Source organism: Lissotriton helveticus, chromosome 6 (genome assembly GCF_964261635.1).
Source record: "Lissotriton helveticus chromosome 6, aLisHel1.1, whole genome shotgun sequence".
NCBI classification, from domain to species: Eukaryota; Metazoa; Chordata; class Amphibia; order Caudata; family Salamandridae; genus Lissotriton; species Lissotriton helveticus.
In genome coordinates, this window is record NC_136067.1 from 1156089278 (window position 1) to 1156110142 (window position 20865).

Consider the following 20865-nt stretch of genomic DNA (forward strand, 5'->3'; position numbering starts at 1 on the left):
ACGCCATCACGTTGATGACTCAGTGTATGTATCACATGAGTCTTTTGTAGTTCTTTCTGCAAAAGAACTACTTGTTCCCAAAGTTTTTTATGCTTTATTGTGGCACCTGTCTCATCTTTGTAACCGTTTTTGATCCAGGTCTGCATGTCATTATTGTAAGACTGGACGCAGTAATGCGAATCGCACACTATTAGTGTGGGGAATTCGGGATCGGCATTTTCAAGCGCCATCTTTAAAGATCTTATTTCAGCTCGCTGAGCTGTACAGTTTCTGAGTGATTCAGTTTTGGTGACCATCGGTCTAAATTTACCTAAGCGCCAGCGACCTTTAACAATCGCGCATGCTGCATTGTAAATTTGTTTTTCCACAACGTAGTGTTGTGCAAATCTGTCCTTGTATATTACACTGGTGTATTGTTAGAGAGGCAGAATTTCGATTGACAGACGGTATTCATGTTCGTATTCCAGATCTTCTAGTTTTTTTCATTTTTGGATCAAATGCGTGTTTCACGTCTCTTGCAGCAAGAGAATTTTCCCATTGTATCCATTTAGGATCTAAAGCTTTAGCATTCGGAATGCGTGGTCTTGTTACTGCCTCAAGGGCTGATACTGCTGTTAAAACAGATATGCTCTTGCCTTGGGCAAGGTCTTCTTTTGCTACAGCAGTTTGAACCGCGGTCAGAATTTTCTCAGTAGAACTGAATTTCATTTCAGCTTGTGTGTACAAGTGTGTTTTATAAGCTACTGGTACCGTTTCTCCCTCATTAGAGGTCAGGTACCTGAATCCGCATCTTCCTGGGATGACTCGGATTACAAGGTTGCGTTCGTTGCGTTCGTTTGCCATGTAGTGTAGTTTTGTTTTAGTTAACATGTCTGTTTGTAATGATCTTAAGATCTGTGTGTGTTTCTGAGTCCAATTGATTGGTTTGAAATCAGGTTTTATTAATTCATAGAGTGGTTTAACCCTCTCCGCATAATTTAGAATGTATGTTCTTCCGAAATTCAGGAAACCTAGAATTGATTGTAAGTTTTTCAGCGTTTTTGGAGCTTGGAGTACTGCACACTTCTCTAAGAAGTTGTCTGCTAGGCTTTTGCCTTCACTTGATAACTCATATCCCAAAAATAGGACAGTGAGGTGGGCAATTCGTGACTTCTTAAAGTTGAATTTGTACCCTTCAGCTGCGAACCCAAGTATAATGGTGTTCACTCTTTTCAAGTGTGTCTCCAGGTCGTCATCTGTAAGATAGATGTCATCACATAAGATAATGCCTCATCATCATACATTTGTAGTAACTCTGTTACCCTTGCTGAGAATAATCCTGGGCTGTTCTTCAATCCCTCTGGGAGTCGACAGAATTGTTTTTGTGCCCCCATTGTTGAGAAAGCGGTCAAATACCTACTTTCAGGTGCAATATTTTGACAAAAAAAACCATTTGAGATATCTAATGTCGTTTTATATTTTTTGCGCACAATGTTATTCATTAGTGCTGCACTGTGTGAGGTTTGTACTGCGAATGTTTTGCAGCATGAGTTTAGGTGTCTGTAGTCCAAAACTAGATGATATGAATCGTCTGGCTTGGAGACAGGAAACAAAGGATTGTTCATTTGTGAGGTGCATGTTTCAATCACCCCCTGATATTCAAGTTGATCTAAGATCTCCCTGACTTGTTTTTTAGCTTCTTGATTAACAGGATACTGCCTTTGTGCAGGCGGTTTATTTTTTAACTGAATTTTATGGTGAGGAGAATCCTCATCCCATCCTACATGATTTTTATATAATGCAGGGGCTTGGGCCACTGCCCATTTTCTAGCAAATGTGTATTTTTTATGAATTGGAATTTGATTTGAGAAGGCAGGCATAATCATTTCTTCGCCATGTGGGCACTCCCTGACAAACTCTGGTGGCCAGTCTTTTTCTGCTAGAAGGATATCATAGCCTTTTGAAATGTTATCCCAAAAGAGACCCTTTATTTTCCTAGTTTTGTCCCCCTCTATACGTAATGTTATTTCATATAATTTATGGGGTATGCTAACTCTGGTGTCTGCAGTTTCCTCTTGAATGTATTCATTCGTGTCCACTGTCTCCAGAAGATTCATCAGGATCTTGCGAGCTATGGTCACTTCTGCTGCGCTGTCTAGCATTGTCTGGGCCCATTCTCCGTTTTTCAGTTGTGTCCTCAGAATCCTCTGCATGTTTTATTTTAATACTAGCTACCTTCTTCTTTGGAAATTGTAATTTTTTACTTTGATGAGCAGGTTCCTTGTCTTTGGACTTGACGTGCTCTTCCTTGTGTTCTGACCGTCCTCTTCTTTCAGATTTCTGTGAGGAAGTCTGAAAAGATCGAGAGGGACGTGTATCATTATCTTGATATCTGTCAGGTTTTCCTAATTTATCCCTATCTGTAAGGTTGTATCTTTTCTCAGAGGGCTCCCGTTGGGGAGACTTTTTTTTTTTTTCACAACAACTTTTTATTTTTATTTGAGGTAAAGCAGAGCAAAAAGGCGTGGTTCTCCACAATCAGGAGAGCGCCACCAAACATTGCAGCATAGTGTACACACATCATAAGAGAACCAAGGAAAAGAAGAAGAAGTCAAAGTAAGGATCCCTCTCCCCTACCCCTGTCCCCCCCAACACCCAACACCCCCATCACCCACCCCTTATCCCACCCTAACCCCATGCACGTGCAGTAGACACTCAGTAACATTGGTCGTAAGGCATGACACAGCAAGGAGGCACCAGGCACCATTGTCTACAACTCTTCCTCTGGCACCTCCGGGGGATCAAGAAGCAGCCCCCTGTACTCCGCCCATCTCTTCCAGATCTTAAAATGCTTATTGGGACAGCCCCTCGCCTCAAACACAGGTCGTTCCAATCCCATATAAAAATCTAAGCCGGCCTTCCATGCACACAGGGGGGGGGCCCGGACACTCTTCCACGCCCTGGCTAGGTCCCGCTTAGCCACTATTAAGCCCAGCAGCAACAAGTGGCGCTTGTAGATGTTCCCACCCACGCCCTCGAGTACATGGAGTAGGCCCAACCGATGGGTGCGTGGGAGGTCCCACCCCAAAACCTCAGACAAACAGTTCCATACGCCCCTCCAGAATCCGATCAATCTAGGGCATGACCACACTGTATGCAGCAGCGTACCCACCGTCGCGCCACACCGCAAACAATCCGACGAGCCAATCAGTCCAGCCTTCCAGAGCCTCTCTCGTGTATAATAAGCCCTATGGAGATACTTGAATTGAATGAGGCGAAGCTATCGCGGTTCCACGTGGGGACTCCAGGGCTTCCCTCCAGTCGTCTTCGTCTAGGGGGCCTACGTCAGCCTCCCATGCGGCTTTCAAAGGCAGTAAGGTGGAGGAGCAGTGGGTCACCAACGTTTGATAAATACGAGAGATTTTCTTGTCACCCAGGTCCCCCATGAATATCTTAGCTTCGATGGGGCTAAACTCAGGGAGCGAGTCAAGGTCCGCGATACTGGGTGTAAGTGCATGTCGGAGTTGCAAGTAACGGAAGAACTGGGTCTGGGGCATTTCGAACTCAGCACTAAGGTCCTGGAAGGACTTAAGAGTAGTCCCGGACATGACCTGTCCCAATGTCGATATCCCAACAGCATCCCAGCCGTCGAACCCAGAGAGAGTCATCAGGCTGGGGAGTTGACCGTTATGCCACAACGGTGTCTCAGCAGTTAGCCTGCCCACCAACCCATACGACGTAACGCCTGCCGCCACACCGTGAAGACCACCCTCGTGACGCATGGCAATATTCGCCGCAGCCGAGCCGAGTAGAGCACCGTATGCAAGGTATGGTCGCCCATCAATGAGCGCTCCAGGGCGTAGGCCGGGTCCCCTCTATCACCATACCACCATTCATTAAGTACGAGCTACTGTGAAGCCTGATAATATGACATCAGATCTGGGGTGGCTAAACCTCCACAATACGTGGAGAGGAAGCACGTCTTCAGGGCAACTCTGACTGCGCCCCCGGCCCATTTTTAATAAATGTTTTTTCAGGATTTTCAGTTAGTTGGGGTTTTAGTGGTTTCCCACCCAAACTATCTCTACATAATTCTTCATAGGATTTTTCAATTATTCTGGCAAGTTCAAAAGGTTGTTCTGCTATATCTGTCTCTTTCAATTTCTGGCGGATCGCCACAGATGCTGCTTTTCCTTTTATGTTGGCTAGTAATATAGCTGAGACCTGCTTAAAATCTTTCAGTAATTTCATACCTAGAGTTAAAGCAGGTTCTGGACCGTATTCATTTTGAATCTGTCTTAGTACGTCTGGTATAACCGCCATGGACTGAACACCATGTGTTTTTGTGTAAATCGAAGCAAAGACTGTGCCCCAAGTGTCACAGTCCTCCACATGTGGTGCGATCCCCATTGGGAGACCGATAGTCAGAATTCTGTGTTTCTCATTAGGTGTAGTATCAGGAAATACTGCCTCTATCTGAGTGATTTTTTTAGCTAACCAGAATGGAATTTGTTCCAGTTTTGCGGGTATTTTGCAAATGACTGATTGTATAGTCTGTGGTGTGATTTTATTTGTATTCCCCTGGTGAGGGGTGTGTTGTGGAATTCTAATTCCTGGTTGGACTGTTGAAGTCCGCATGACATATTGGACCAATTGTCTATGTATTTTAATTAGTAGTTTTAGCTGAACTAAAAGTTCTCGGTCTGACATCTTTTCAATGTCAGGATGTGGTGTATAGCTGGCTAGAACCGGCCATGTGGCTCCTGGTCTACCTAGTGGACCTAGCCTGGTAATGTGATTTCGATGTTTTAGGGCGCCATTAAACCAGAGCAGGTGCTCTTGGTATGTTAGTGGAATTTCAACGTCCTCGAAAGGGGCGTATTCCGCTGGAGATTCTTCTACTTTGTAGTAGTGGAACTCGCATGTCACAGCATGTGCTGCTAGAAAATTTATCCAGGAATTGAATCCCTCTGTCTGCCGATATTCATGGGCCTCTACCACAAATATGACTGTACCACCTCTTGATGATACTCCATTATTTATAAGTTTGTAAGTTACACTCTTCCTTACATTGACTGGGATGAGTATGGCATCCGGGTCATCTGGTCGAAGACTCGTGTCTTCCGCTAAAAGTTGAGTTGCTATTCTAGCTCTCTCCCTTTCATCGTCACTTTCCACCATTTTACTGACAGAAAGTTCTTTGTTGCAGAGCAAGTTTCAAGGAAACAAAGATTAGGTGCACAATATTTTGGAACACTGTATCCTTCAACGTTGACTAAACCAAAAACTAATACATAGGATTCTCATCCTACTAAGTTTTGGCGGATATTAACCTTTCACCCACTCCAGACGTCTATTGGAGTTTTTACGGGAAAAAAGGGGTCTGTGTGAAAAGCACGACTGAGTTACTCTAGTATCTAGCGTTAGATTATCGCCTTACCAAACGTTGGGCGCCATGTAGTGTAGTTCCTATATTCCCAATAGGTTCTGCGCATTGGAATAACATAAACGATAGTTTAGACGTAGGACTGAGGTCCTCTAGGTCTCTACTGAATAGACTTAATTAGGTATGCCAGCTAGCTCAGAGGTCACTAGAAACTTTCTCGAGTGAACAGGAATGAGTTAACTTTCCCGAATAGACAAGAAGGGATTAGTTTCTGACAACCGCATAAACATGACAACTTTGCTCCCCCAGAATAAGGAGTATATCTCCAGAGTCGTGGAAAACAATAGACAACTATTTCACTCAGTCAATCGTGCATGCTTAGTTTCACCAGGAGTGCAGAGAAATAGAGAGACGGGCGTTTTCAATAAAAGTTGTTATTTATTGAGCAGTCTTCTTTCTCATGCAAGAAAAGTGAGTTGCCACAATTGCAATACTTGTCATAAAGTAAAGTGCGTACAGTAAAAGGAGTATTATGAAATAATACTGTAAAAGCATGGTACAGTTTCTAAGCCATACCGTGTTTAAAATAGATAAAATATATACATAAAATCATTGACTAAACATACTCAACTGATGCTTCTAAGATACGCCTACCCCGGTGTACCTAACCTAAGCCTAGTACGTGGGAAGGAGTAAGTGAGCTGCAGTTTAAGTTAAGTTAGTTTTTGCCAAGAATCTGAATCAAGAATTCTCTAAGGATCTAATCAGCTCCCTACCTTAGTTATAGAATGAAGGAGGTCTTGTATCTCGTTCTCAGGACTCAATCTCCCAGAAACCCGCAAGGGTGACTGGAAACACTGGGGCTGGATTTCTCGGCTGGAGAAAAGACAGCGTCTCTCTCAGTGCGTCAATGGGAGGGTCGGCTTCCTTCGGCTCTCGTTACAACTGGGCTTCGGGTAAGTAGATAGCCGATCTGCTCCAAACCACCGTGTGTTTGCTTAAGGCAAACGTTGGTATATTTATACCTGGAAGGTGCAGAGTTTGACATCAGGTTGGACATAAGACGTCACTAAGAACTTACAGTTCTTTCAGGACTCCAGGAGTTCTTGGACAAATCAAAACAAAAGCAGGGGGAATTCCCGGGCTGCTGGAGGCTTGGTTTGTTTAAAGAACGCGTTGTACTTTCTAGGAGTCTATGGGAGTAGCCTTGCCGTATTTGTACTGCATTGGCTATGACTAAATATGGATATGATTCTTATGCCTTTATAAGGATATTATTTGTTATAACCACATAAGGGCATAAATTGGGAATATTTAAATAGGGTCCTAGATACGTTCACAACAGGACAGAGTCTGGGTCACTAGCCAGTGACCAGGAAGGAACCAGGAAGGAACCAGGCGATGTTGGGCGCAATCAGGTGGTTGTCGTGAAGCTTGTCTCCGCTGCCACGTGGACCAGGGGGCATCGACGATGACCAGGAGCTGGGCACGGACTGTCCCACGAAGGCTCTCGCTGTCGGCGGTGTCGGCTTCCGGATTGGAGTCAACAGGCCTTGGCAAAGGCAACCCACGCAGGAATCGAAGATGGCTTCTGGATCAGACCAGCAAGGTCTGATGGGCTGCTCCTTTTCAGGGGAGCAAGGGCCGGTCTGGAGCAACCAGACCAGCGGTGTAAATTCGAAGGTTCGTCGTCACAGAGGCCACTAGCCAACAGGCAAGTGACCGGACAGACGCACCGAGCAGGAAAATGCAAAAGCGCCCCACGCAGCACTCTGTGAGTGTGGAGAGGATCTTCGGTCAAAAGCTGCTCGGGGCTGGGGCTTTTCAATCCCCAATGCACAGCTTCGAGGGTACCTCGGGAGCTGCAGGGAAAGCAGTTCGCTGGCTTTCCAAGATGGCCGGTCCCACGTCTCACGTTGCCTCCACGGGTCTCAGCTTTGCTGTGGCTGTGGATCGGGCTGTTGGATGTCTGGGAATCCGGTTCTTGTCGATCTCTGTCGCTCGAGCTCCGGCGGGAGCAGCAACAAAGCAAACCGTTGAGAGCTTGATGGTGCCTGCTTGCACAGGGTGGTCACTCCTTGACCACAAGGGAGATTCTTCAGTCTTTTACGTCGAGTAGGATGTCGAAGGGTCCAGAGTTATGTATCAAAGTTTCAGTCAGGATTATCTAAAGTCTATGGACACAGCTCCTACCTTTATTCTAAATCAAGGGGCTGGATTACCTGCTAGGTCCCTCCTATGGGTGGGACCTAGGAAGGGGGTGGTTACACCCCTTTCCCTTTGTCCAGTTTCGCGCCAGAGCTGGGGCTGGAGTGCCCCAGGACCGGTTTGAACTGGGCTATGCATGGGACACCTTGTGTGCCCCAGGCAGTGTCTAGTTTCATTCAGCCCTTCCTGCCCCAATCCACTATCTCCTGTCTGGGGTGGTGCTAGCACCTCCCTGTGACAGGAAACCTTTTGTCCAGGTCTCCCCTGCCGGAGTTTCGGTCAGCAGCAGGAGGCCAGACTTGTGTCTGTGGCAGCTGCATCCATTTTGTGATGCTGAGGCTCTGGTTAGTTTTAACCGCGTGTACTGTTAGCAACATGTCTTCTCCCTCTAGAAGGGTGGAATGCTACCCCCGTCGCCAGAACTGGCGAGGGGGTAGTATTCCAAAGTGTGTGACACCTTACACGACAGGTTTTGATAAAGCCAAACCAAAGTTAGCAATAACCGCGAGGATTATAATGCACTTAAGAGTATATGGTATGGCAATATCATAAAACAGCTATAAGGACATGGTTCCAAAAGCTGCAGACAGGCTCAGCTCATGCTAGAGCACCATCTCACATAAAACCAAGCACTCTGCCTCCAGGATTGTTAAGGCCTGCCATAGGAGTGACTTATAGGTGCATATGTGTCTATATGTAAAGGTAGATATAGGAATACTATACCTAAGCAAGGGGTGATTACACGACCTTGCCCCAGCTGAGTGATCAGCCAGTTGTGTCAGTTTGGATGGCCAGCCAGGGGTGGCAAAATATATGCTGCAGCCCCTGGTAGGCCTTGGATGCACCTATGCCCTGGGTACCTATAGTACTCTGTACAGGGCCTCATAAGGTGACCCAATCGGGGATGTACCTAAAGTACAAGGTTGTGAATTCAGAGAGAGAACAGCAGGGCTGTGGGTCTGATTAACTGGCCCACAGCCACATTAAGTCGAAAACCAGTGAAGCAAAAAGCAAAAAATGGGGTGACCATAGGATAGCAGACCCTACTCCCCTACAGTGAGTTGCCCAGAATCACAGGATGTTTGAGCCTCCGGCAAGACACAAGGCTGAGTCCCTGGCTTCAAAGTCCGCCACTCTAGTCTTAAGCCACATCCTTTTCCTTCTCTTGTTCTTGATGAGTGGCAACGAGGTCTCGTCATCTGTTCTCCCCATTGTAAATAAAAATGGAACGTGAACGCCAAAGGGCTCCAATAGCTTCCGGTCGAGACTATATAGAAAACTGAGAAAAAGGAACACATCACGTGAAAACGGACTCTGGAGCAAATGAGGCGGGAGGAGTAAAAGCGCAGAATGGGAGGCGGATGGTAGCGGGTTAGAGTGGAAAGCTGCAGAAAGTCTATTTTTGCAGTTTTATATAGCGCAAACCCGACCTTAGGGTATCAGTGCTTTACATGAGCAATAGTTGCATTAGAGATGGACGCATTCATTTTCAGGCAGTGGGAGATTGTGATCTGCCCAGACTCATAGGATGTTTGAGCCTCCGGCAAGACACAAGGCTGGGTCCCTGGCTTCAAAGTCCGCCTCTCTAGTCGTTAAACCACATCCTTTCCCTTCTCTTGTTCATGATGAGTGGCAACGAGGTCTTGGCATCTGTTTTCCCCATTGTAAATAAAAATGGAACGTGATCGCCATATGTGTCAAAAAGAAAATAAATGCAGATTAGACAAAGTAATCACCGTTTTTCTCACAAAAAAATAAAGCGTGAATGCCCATTGTGATAAAAAAAATGACGTCAGCGGAGCGCATTAGTTTCTGAAGCAAGCTAATCAAAGTAACCAGTGTAAACAAAAATTCCGGCTATATATGAAACGGGTGAAAAAAAGTAAACAACACATAAAAACTGACTCTGGAGCAAATTAGTTTTAAAGGGCTCCAATAGCTTCCGGTCGAGACTATATAGAAAACTGAGAAAAAGGAAAACCTCACGTGAAAACGGACTCTGGAGCAAATGAGGCGGTAGGAGTAAAAGCGCAGAATGAGAGGCTGATGGTAGCGGGTTAGAATGGAAAGCTGCAGCAAGTCTCTTTTTGCAGTTTTATATAGCGATAACTTGACCTTAGGGTAACAGCGCTTTACTTTTCCCATCTCTCGTTCACAATGAGTGCAATAAGGTCTCGCCATCTGTTCTCCCCATTGTAAATAAAAAAAGTGGTGTGAGCGCACCACAGAGGAGCGGGGGCGGGAATCGAAATCAGTGGTGCGCGCGCACCACAGAGGAGCAGGGGCGAGAGAGCGCGGCAGCAAAGCGAACGCGCGCTAATTAGAAACACATGTTAATGATTATGTCTAGGATGCCGCTGCTGCGCGGGACAGACGGCAATGGGACATGGGCGGTTACATTTGTAAAGAAGGTGGGACATGCACATGCCTTTCACCAATGCCGTGCTGCCTTTTTCACTAACACGCACGCAAAAGCCAATAGCAGCTGACGAAAACAAAAGCACACGCACGAGCGTGTGGTCAGCTTTCTGAAGCCCCTACATGAGATCTCTCGCTGCGCGCGCAGTGCTCGCACTGCAACGCTAGGCGCGAGACCTAAAAATAGCACCAAGTTTTGGTAAACAATCATCCAGAATCGAGAAACCATATCATCCTGGAATAAACTCTCACATAAGGAAGGAAATCTGGGTAGATTACCTCTTCAACCATTTCAACAATAAAGTGCAAAAGGAAGAAGAAGCGGACAAGGAAATGGGGAATGTGAGAAGGTATAGAAGCAATATTAAAAGGGATGAACCGAAGCATAACCTCGCTCTAGCAGAGCCATGTGGTTCCTACAGGAAATACAACATCATCAGGAGGGTGCCCCGGTAGTAGGCTAGACCCCTTATCCTCAGTCAATGCGGAATGCTATGGCCCAACACCAGCTCAGATAAAGAGGCAAATAGCCAGGGGCAGACTTGCAGGTGCCCCAGGCCCTAACGGCATCACCCAAATGCTGTACAAACACAATGCTGAATTCTGGAGCAAAGCACTATCGCCAGTTTATAAATTCATAAACTGCACAACAACAGTCCTGGAAAGGATCAATCATCAGTCCAATTTTTAAACAGGGCAACAGGAAAGCTCCAAATAACTATCGACTAATCGCTCTCATTGATATAGAGGCAAAGTATTACGCTGGAACAATCCTGTACGAACTATCATCTTGGGCAACAGAAAACCCTATTATCCCAATAAACCAAACTGGGATTCGCCGGGGCCAGGGAACCACAACCAACATCTTGGCACTCTCCTTGTTAATGGACGCAGCTAAAAAGTAAAAAAAAAACATTTCTTTGTTTTATTGACTACACGGCTGCCTTTGACCATGTTGACCGAACCATACTTTGGGGAAAAACTGGAAAGTTGGGGGATACCAAGACCGGCTCAAACTGTACCATACAGACACTTGGATCAGGGTTAAGCTATGCGCAGGGACACACTTTTCCAAACGAATCGTGACCTCTAAACGGCTAAAGCAGGGGTGCGTCCTATCGCCCCTACTTTTCAACCTTTTCCTAACTGATCTTCCAGGGGAATTGGACAGGAGCACATCACATGCTCCACAATTGGGAAACAGGTTTCTGTCAAATCTGCTATATGCTGATGACCTAGTGCTCTGCCTTGATAGGTGCTGCCTCCATTGCGCATGCGCTGCTGCTAGCGCTGGTGTATTTTTAACTTGTCCTGTTTGCCTATTTATTTTATTCATTTTTTGCTCGTTCTCCCTGATTTTAGCGGGACTAGGCTGGGCTCTACATCCTCCCCTCCCTCTTACCGCATATAACGGAATCTACATCGCCGTTTTGGCGAGTCCGGGTCCCGGGGGTTGCCTGCCTAGGAGCCATCTTGGATTGGGCTCCTCTCAACTTTGACGGGCGCCATCTTGGACCGCCCTCGCGATCGCGCTGGGCCTGGAGTGCCTATTTAAAGCTCTCCTCTACCGCGCAGCGGGACGCGCAGATGGGTCGCCCTCGCTTAGCCGGAGTCGTGCCTGAGTCCTGCCCGTCTGCGCCCGTCCGCGACGAGGACGGGCTGCAGGACGGGCTGTCCTCCGCCAACGTGACTTCAGGTATGTTAATCCGGGACGGCAGTGTTTGCTATCCATCCGCAATACTCCATTCATTGCGACCCTCTGCCTCCTTTGACTGTGCCACTTGTATCCTGCCATGTCATAACTTTTTATGTTCCGGCTGTGGTTTTTATACTGGCAAAATGCAGCTCTCTAAAACTCAACAGTATACTAAACACTGTAGGGGGAAAAGGAAGCCTACGAAGGGTGGTATTTCTCCTCCCTCTCTGCTCCATTTCTGGAGCTTAAACTGTAGATCGCTCCCCAAGAATAAATTAGACATCCATGATTTCATAATCGAGGAATCTCCTGATGCCCTATTCCTGACCGAGACCTGGATTCATGGGAGTTCGGGTCCGGACATCGCCGTAGCGATTCCACCTAACTATGTTATGGTACATCAGGATAGACCCTCAGGTAAAGGGGGTGGAATTGCCATTATTTTTAAATCCACCTACCAATGTAAACTGGAGGCGTTACATCTTCCAGGCAGTGAAGCTGCATTGTTTAAACTTACGATTAATCCCCGACTGACGCTTTCTGGTCTGTTAATTTATCGGCCCCCGGGGAATGCTGCTTCTTGGATTCCCTTACTTGTTGATTGTCTATCAGCAATACTCCTGAAATCAAATAACTTCACCATACTTGGTGATTTAAATATTCATCTAGATGATGTCAACAATTCCCTTACTAAATCTTTTCTGTTTGATCTTGAGGTTTTTAACCTCAAACTTTGTAATACTGGAGCTACTCATCTTGCCGGTCATCTTTTGGACCCAGTTATTTCCACTCTTCTATTTGATTGCACTCATTTGGCACGCCCGCTGGTTTGGTCCGATCATTACGCTGTTCACTTTGTGTTCCCACCCGGTCTTTATACAGCTAATGATTACGTAGAGGAAACAAAACCCTCCTATCGATGGGACAGGATTGACATAGCTGCTTTTAATCTGCATCTGACTGAGACTATTCCTTCTCTCAGTAATACTGAGCAAAATTTGAATGCCCCCATTTCTAGGTGGCTAACAGATGCAGTATCTGTTCATGCCCCTCGTTCTGGCAGTAAATTTCGATCCTTGCGTCCCCCAGCACCTTGGTACTCGGATGAGTTAAAAATCCAACGCGTTAAATGTAAAGCTTTGGAGAGGAAGTGGAGAAAGTCCTATTCCATTCCCTCTAAACTGATTTACAAGGATGAGCTAAAGGCTTATCATGCCAACTGTAAACGGGCCAAAGCTGTTTACATTACCTCTACTATCACTTCAGTGCAGAATTGTCCTCGGACTCTTTTTGCTACTGTCAAGAAACTTACAGGTGCTGACACTGTTCCCGCGTTGCCGGCTCTAGATGGTACACACTGCGATAATATTGCGGACTTTTTTGTATCGAAGGTTCAGGGCATTCACCAATCCCTAGCTTACCTTCCACCTTCTACGGATCCTTCCTCGCCTGGTTTTTGCTGTAATGTCCCTGCTCCTCCCACTGAGTTTCTGTACAACTGGAAATTATTTGATGATGTCTCCTTCCTGTCGTGCTTAAAAAGCATTAGGTCAGGCTCTCCTCGGGACCCTGTCCCTATGAAGATACTGAAGCAACTTGACCTCGAACCACGTAGATTCCTTATGAGGCTACTTAACATCTCCCTCAGTGAATCTCGTGTTGAACAGGACTGGAAACATGCCATGGTCGTTCCCTTACAAAAGAAATCTGGTGTGGACATTACTAACCTGGCCAACTTTAGGCCTATATCCCTGCTGCCAGCTTGTTCTAAAATACTAGAACGCCATGTTAACATCCAGCTAAATGAGTTTGTTGAAAATACAGGATACCTTCATCCATCCCAATCAGGCTTCCGCGCCAATTATTCCACCGAATCCGCACTTCTGGGGGTGACTGAGCGACTCCGACACGGTATTGATAGTGGTGAGACCTTTGCGCTTATCCTTTTGGATTTAAGCGCGGCCTTCGATACCGTGTCGCATTCCATTCTTCTGGAGTCCCTTCACTCCCTTGGTGTCGCTGGATCGGCGCTTGCCTGGGTGGCCTCATTTCTTAATGAGCGTACATTTCAGGTATTTTCAAACAAAGCTGAATCGGCGATCTGTTCATCTGCTTACGGCGTCCCTCAGGGGTCTATATTGAGCCCTTTGTTGTTCAATATTTACATCAGACCCCTCGCTACTATCGTAGAGGACGCCGGTCTGTCCATATACTCATATGCAGACGATACGCAGATTGTGTTTTCCCTGTCTGGCAGCAGGGTTCAGGACACCTCTGCCCTTAAAATCGGCCTCTCTCGGGTTGCTGCCTGGATGCAGGCTAATTTGTTAAAACTCAACGGTGAAAAAACCGAGGTTATCATACTTGGCAAACATAAAGATCTGTGGGGCTCCAGACACTGGCCCAGTGACATGGGTCCACTGCCTATCCCAGTGCCAGTTGTTCGTAACCTCGGCTTTCTAATCGACGAGAAACTCTCGATGCGACAGCAGGCAACTAAGGTTGCTGCAATCTGCTTTAATACCTTACGCTGGTTGCAGAAGATCTTATGGATGTTGCCTGAGTCCACCCGTCGAATGGTTGTTCAGGCTCTTGTAATGTCCCGTATCGACTACGGCAATGTGCTCTATTTAGGAGCCGATAAAGCTACAATGAATATACTCCAGGTTGTACAGAACTCAGCTGCCCGCCTTTTGTGCAATGTTCCACGAAGAATGTCTGCTACGCAAGCCCTGTGTGACCTTCATTGGTTAAAAATTCCTGACCGCGTGGCTTTCAAAACCTTGTGTCTTCTGTTCAAGATTCGTCAGGGCTCTGCCCCCACTTACCTGCATAATCTTGTTCAGTCTTACCAGCCCTGTCGTCCTCTCAGGTCATCAAATCAAGCCAATATTGTAATTCCCAGAATCCGCTTGGCAAAAATGGGAGGCCACTCATTTGCCCATTTGGGGCCGAAGATGTGGAATGCTCTTCCGTTGGCGTTAAAAACGGAGACCAATCTTCTTGCTTTTCGCAAGAAGTTGAAAACTTTTCTGTTTTAACTGATCACTGCTTTTGCTTATTTTCTGCTTCAGCAACCACCTGTTTTTTTCTTCTCTAGTCTGTCCCTGGCGCCGGCAAACCCATTACGGGTAGCTGAGCGCAATATAAATTCAATAAATAATAATAATAATAATAATAATAATAATAATAAGCCGAACCCCCATCGGTCTTCAACACCTTTTGAACAAGACAAACAGTTTCTCACAACAGAACCCCCTTCAAATAAATCTTAACAAAACTAAAGTCATGGCAGTAAATCATCATAAAAAGAAAGAAATCAACTGGTATTTAAATGGGCAATGTCTGGACCAGACAACCAACTACAAATATTTAAGAATACTTATGGCTCACAAAAACTAATTTAAACCCCAGCTGGAGTCCCTGCGGGGGAAGGTAATTATGACCTACTTAGAGATGAAACCACTGCAGAAAATGTTGCCCGACCTAACACTTGATCCCTTGCTACAGGTACCTCGAGCAAAATTGCAGCCAACATTAACATTCAGGAGCAAATCTTTTAAAGGTTAAGATGCTGCTCTGGACATAGTAATAGCTAACTCCTACAGAGCAATTTCTCACCTACCAAAATATGTTTCACCAGCCCAAATACGGTTAGAATTTGGGCTCCAAAAACAATCGGTGGAAAGAAGGGGTGCGTACGTAAAAAGTTGGCACAAGATCCGTAGTGCCGAGGCTGGATCCTTAAATTCGCATCTTTGGATCGGAAAATCACCAGCCAGGGACTATTTGTTTGACTCCCTTAAGACACTGGGATTGTCTAATTTTTGAGGAACCCCAGTGGATGATCTATCCATCCTTTAAAAAAATTGTGAAAAAATCAACACAAATGGTATCTGTCTTAGACAAGGAAATGCTTGCTAAAAGGGCACATGGCTGGATAGTGCTCAGCGATTATGAAGTACTCTAACCACAATCCTACTTGAAAATAGGAGTCAAAATAAGGACGAAGGAAAAAGTTTAAAGCTACGACTAGGAGTCATTCCGGTAATCCCACATCTTCCATCATGGGAAAGTAGAGGTTGTCTGCAGCCCTGTTGTTTATGCGGAAGAGGTAAGGAGGATATCCTCCATGTCATCTGCACCTGCCCTAATCCAAAGGATATAAGAAGCACTTTATTACGACCAATTTTCAAGCAGCATGGCATCCAGTCCTGTAAGCAGGCAGTAAAGCTGTGCTTCAATACAGCAGAGGTACAGCTAAGTTGCTGGGTCACAACTTTTTTTTAAACTTTAACTAAGAGACTCAAAATCACACAGCATTCAAACACTGACCATAAAACATAGCTGGGGGCACCTCTTGATGCCAGACCCAAAAGCTAACAACAACGCCCTACAGTCACACCGGCACTTTAAACCAACGTTGGCTATATGCGCAAAACAACGCCTTGAAGCTAGATCCAAAAAGCTAGCAGCACCATACAGTCGCACCGGCACTTTAAGCTAACGATGGCTACATGCGGCTCACAAACAGTTATTTGAGAGAGTAACTAAGAGACTCAAAAACACGCTGCATGCGGGCACTGGCCACAAAAAGTAGCTGAACTGGTTACCCCTTGATGCTTGACTTAAAAGGCTAACAACATCATCTCGCAGTCGCACCGGCACTTTAAATCAACAATGGCTATATGCGCAAATCAAAGCCTTGATGCTAGACCCGAAAAGCGAAGCAACAGCACTTTACAGTCGCACCAGCACTTTAAATCAACGATGGCTATGAGCGCTAAACAACACAATTTATTACGCTGTATAAGGACGGCTGCTCAAATTAGGACTATTACCGTGAGCCTGGCATTTTCCACAGCGCAAGACTTACTAACAAGCATAATGCCCAATTGTGTAATCTTAAACAAAGTCTAACAACTGTTTTTAATACTGTTTAATTTACTGAATTGCGAATACGAAATGTCTTACTGTTATGTGTATGCAAAGGTTTTAATTAATCATACATAATAAAATTACTTACTTACGAACGGATTTACACCATTTAACAAAAAAGTTGCTTTCTGGGCCAAGCGCTGAGTTTTTGCTAAATTTGGTGTAATTGCATTCACCAGTTTGGGCTGTGTTTAAAGTTTCCTATGGAAATTGGCATGGGGAAAAAGCGTAGTGGGACCCTCCCGTTTTTCTCAGCCCTCGCTTGACAGATCACCTCGAAACTTTCAAGACAGCAGCTGAAAGGACTGGCGTATTACTTTTAAAAATTTCAGGAGGATTTGTCTAACAACGACAGATTTATTGGCAAATGAATAAATGCTCTTCCTATGTAAACTACATCCTAACTATAACTACCTACTGGCGACCGTCAGTAGGATGGAGTTATAGTTATATATTTTGTTTTAATGTTTAGCATTCCTAATCCTTCTTCTGCTGGTTGTTTATACATTGTAGCCTTGGATGGCTCTTTCTTCCATTCTCTTGTTGGTTGATTGTGATGATCTGTGATGCTGACTACTTTATTGGCATTTTGTGCTAGCAATTAATGGAAATTCCATCATCCATGATGTTAGGATTCATTTTTCTCCAGCTAATGATATCTCTATCTCATATGGACTTTTAATTTGATTTTTGCATGGCTGTTTTTCTGTGCGCTCTCTTGTGGGTGTTTTTGCATTAATTGGCCCATTCATTATATCACTGACAAGTGTTCACCGACAAATGTTGTGTGTGTTTTTTGTGGGTTTTCATTTTGATTCCCATAAGATTTACATCATTTTCAAGATGTTATTTCATATACCTTACACAGGGTCTAGATATGTTACATGATTCGTTCCTGTCCTTTTTAATATGCTACCTTCTGTAGTCCTTTTCAACACGGTGCCATACAGAGTCCTCTTTTTGTTTCTCTATATGTAGGCTTGTAAGGGACTCACTCACTGTTTGTGGTCATGCGCAGTTCGGGATGTTTGTTATGTTTGTTAAGGACATGTACAGGTACTGTGCTTGCCCACTTTGTTCCCTGCTTCATTTAGTGTATTTTCAATAGACTTCTGAATATGTTTTTTGTGCTTTTCCCATAGGGAGCTTTGTGATACATGAGATTGCCGGTGTGACTCTTATTGATATTATTTGCCCAGGTGACTGGATGTAACTCTCTTTTTTTATATGTAGCCTTCTGTTCTGGCTGTTGCATGCGTTTCGTGAGTCGTTCACTCTGCATGCTTTTGAGGTACTGGTGTGGCATATTCCGCTTGCTGTATTCTATTATTTTACATTGTGTGGTTATTCAGGCTCTTTGATGTGAAAGTCATTTTCTGCACTTTGTGCATGCATTCAGCACATATATTGAGCAGCATGTTGTTTTGGGCCATGCAGTTTCTTATAGGACCCTTTAGTTCACACAAGAGTCTTGTCATTAGAGTCATATTCAAGTGACTTTTTTTGACACTCCACATGTGTTTGTGTGGTTCACATTTTCCACACTACTACTACCGATTGCACACTGTTTTTTTGCAGTGTAGCACAGCTGACTTCCATTAGTTACACATGATTTCTGTGTGATTTTTCCATTTCTTTCCTTAGGTATTTGTGGACCCTATGATTTCTATAGGACCTTTATTGTCCTGGGTCTCTTTAATATTATTGGTGACGTATGTTTGTTTAGGTCAAATGAGCTGTATTTTTTTGTCATCCAGGACTTTAAAAAAAAAATCATATATAGTTTATCTACCCTTGGTTCTGTATAGTTCTGGTATAGCTTTTATATATTTGTATAGGTTGCCAATAGTTTGCCCTGAGGAAGACCCTGTTCAAATTACTTTTAGGATTCAAAAAGTCTACTTATTTCTCTTAATCATGGGCATTCGATGCTAAGATATCCGAAAAATTATTTTAAATCAGATTCTGATTTGTGTAGTTATTTCCTTAAGGTTAAGGCATCTATATATTATACACACACTTATGTTTATTTCAGGTTTTTTTAAATTGCTTTCTCTGCTTCTACACAGCACCGTCACTTGTAATACTGATTCTTTCATCGGAATGGTCACTGCCTTGTGTATACACATATGTTTATAAGTGTATGTATATATGTACAATCAATGACAAAAGATTACATTTTCAATAATCATGAATATCTGACACATTGATTGCGTTAGCAAGGCCGCTGCATTGGAAAGCCCCTGCAGAAGCATTAAATAGCTCTTTCAAGTTATTCTTTCCGTAACTGTTTTATTTGTATGACCTTAATTACCCTAGTTCCATTGGAATACAGGGTGCCTGTATTATGTTTTGACACAATTGTGTTAAGGGAAAGAATTTGAGCAAGTCGCCTCACATGGTACTCGCTCACCTTTGTGACTTGATTAGGCTGTTCAGTCGCATTGCAGTTCCTCCCCAATGCCCTAGACAGCTCCTGTGGCCATTTTAATCCAGTATGGAGCCAGTTGGAGTATTCTGCTTGTAGGATGTTCCTTCATCTGGCCGCTGTGCACTGGATAGCCGCCCTGGCTATTTTCATCCGGTGTGGTGCCAGGGAGAGAATTCTGCTTGTAAGATGTTCCTTCATCCACACCTTTCTTCCTATCTAAATCTGATTTCATTACAATTATCCAGTGCTTGACTTTCATCTTCTCCGCTAAAGATGTTCCTTTTTGGTGGTGAGTGAGGACATCCAGTCTACATAATCCAGGATTTCAGCAATGTTGCTCTGTCGGTTCCACAGTCAGGCCACCCCGCCAAAAAGTAGATAATATTAACTATATGTGATAAATCAAATATATAGCTTTGATTAGGAAATAGTTTGGCATTCATACTTTTATGTAATATCTTAGAACAAGACAATGAGCCACAGGGCCTGATTCACAAATGTAAACTTAGACCAAAAGTCAAAGTTTTGACCTGAAGTCTAACTTTACTACTGGTAAAGTTAGACTTTTGGTCTAAGTTTGGACCAAAAGTCTAACTTAGACCAAAAGTGTTACACCAAAAGTCTAACTTTACTACTAGTAAAGTTAGACTTTTGCTCTAGTTTAGACTTTTGATCTAAACTTAGACCAAACGTCTAACTTTACCAGTAGTAAAGTTAGACTTCAGGTCTAAACTTATACCAAAAGTCCAACTTTGGTAGTAGTAAATTTAGATTTGAGGTCCAAACTTAGACTTCAGGTCTAAACTTAGACTTTTGATCTAAGTTTACCTTTGTGAATCATGCCACAGTGTTCAGAGTGGATGGCTGAACATAGAAAAGTGGTATAAATATAAATAGACCTTCAGTTCAGTTATTGAGCAGGTTAGTAATTCTTGCATCTTAATAAAATAGGAAATAATTGACCTTTTTTGGTTTTTGTACTTGAGATTGTTGTCCTTTTATATTTTTTCCTCAATACTATTTTTATTAGTTATCAGGTAAACATGCAAACACAGCATGTGCACATTGATGGCCTCTCTGGTTATTACATAGCTTATAACCACAGCATTGCATAATATGAGTGTCATTACTACAGTGTTGTCCTTACATCATACCTCCCCAAAAAACGTAGGAGAACCCCCTCCCACTCCCCCCTCCCCTTCAGAACCCCCTGAAACAAAACAGTGTGGTACATGGAAATGCTCATGCTGGTGTAGTATAGTACTCTTATTGTGAGTCGCTCCACTGCTTATCTCCACTGCTTATCTAGATCTGGAGACGGCAAAGGTTGATCCACCACTCTTCCCCCATAGCACAGGACTCCCTGAATTGGAATAGGTACAACGCCCTTGTGCAGGTGGGGCATGCACATAATGACAGGCCCGTAGAGAGGTAGTTTACTAGCGGACCCCAAGTGTATTAAAACATTTTGTAGGAATCTGTGGCAATGTCGGCCATTCGTTCCATTGTGACTGCCCACCATAACCATGTCCTTTTATTTGTTATGACCAGCTTTGTAGTTGTAGGAATTGGGAAGGGCTTAATATTATTATAGAAAATGTATAGATTTGTGTTCACTTGTCCCAAAATGAGCTGATTGATTGATAAAGCATGTCTCAGAAAGTAAAAATGTACCGGGATCCAGGATATATGTATAAATTGACTAAAAATAAAAAGACACACAAATTGTGAAAGGCTGTGGAGATTGTTGCCTGATACGAGTGTGGCCAGGGATGGATGATTACTAATAAGATGTTGGAATATGTCACT

General features: G+C 44.2%; 1 protein-coding gene across 2 annotated transcripts in view; it reads left to right on the top strand.

Moving 5' to 3' along the window:
- Positions 1-20865, top strand: part of LOC144763332 (uncharacterized) — a 331587-nt gene that overhangs the window by 184007 nt on the left and 126715 nt on the right. The gene's annotated exons all lie outside the window — the stretch shown is intronic.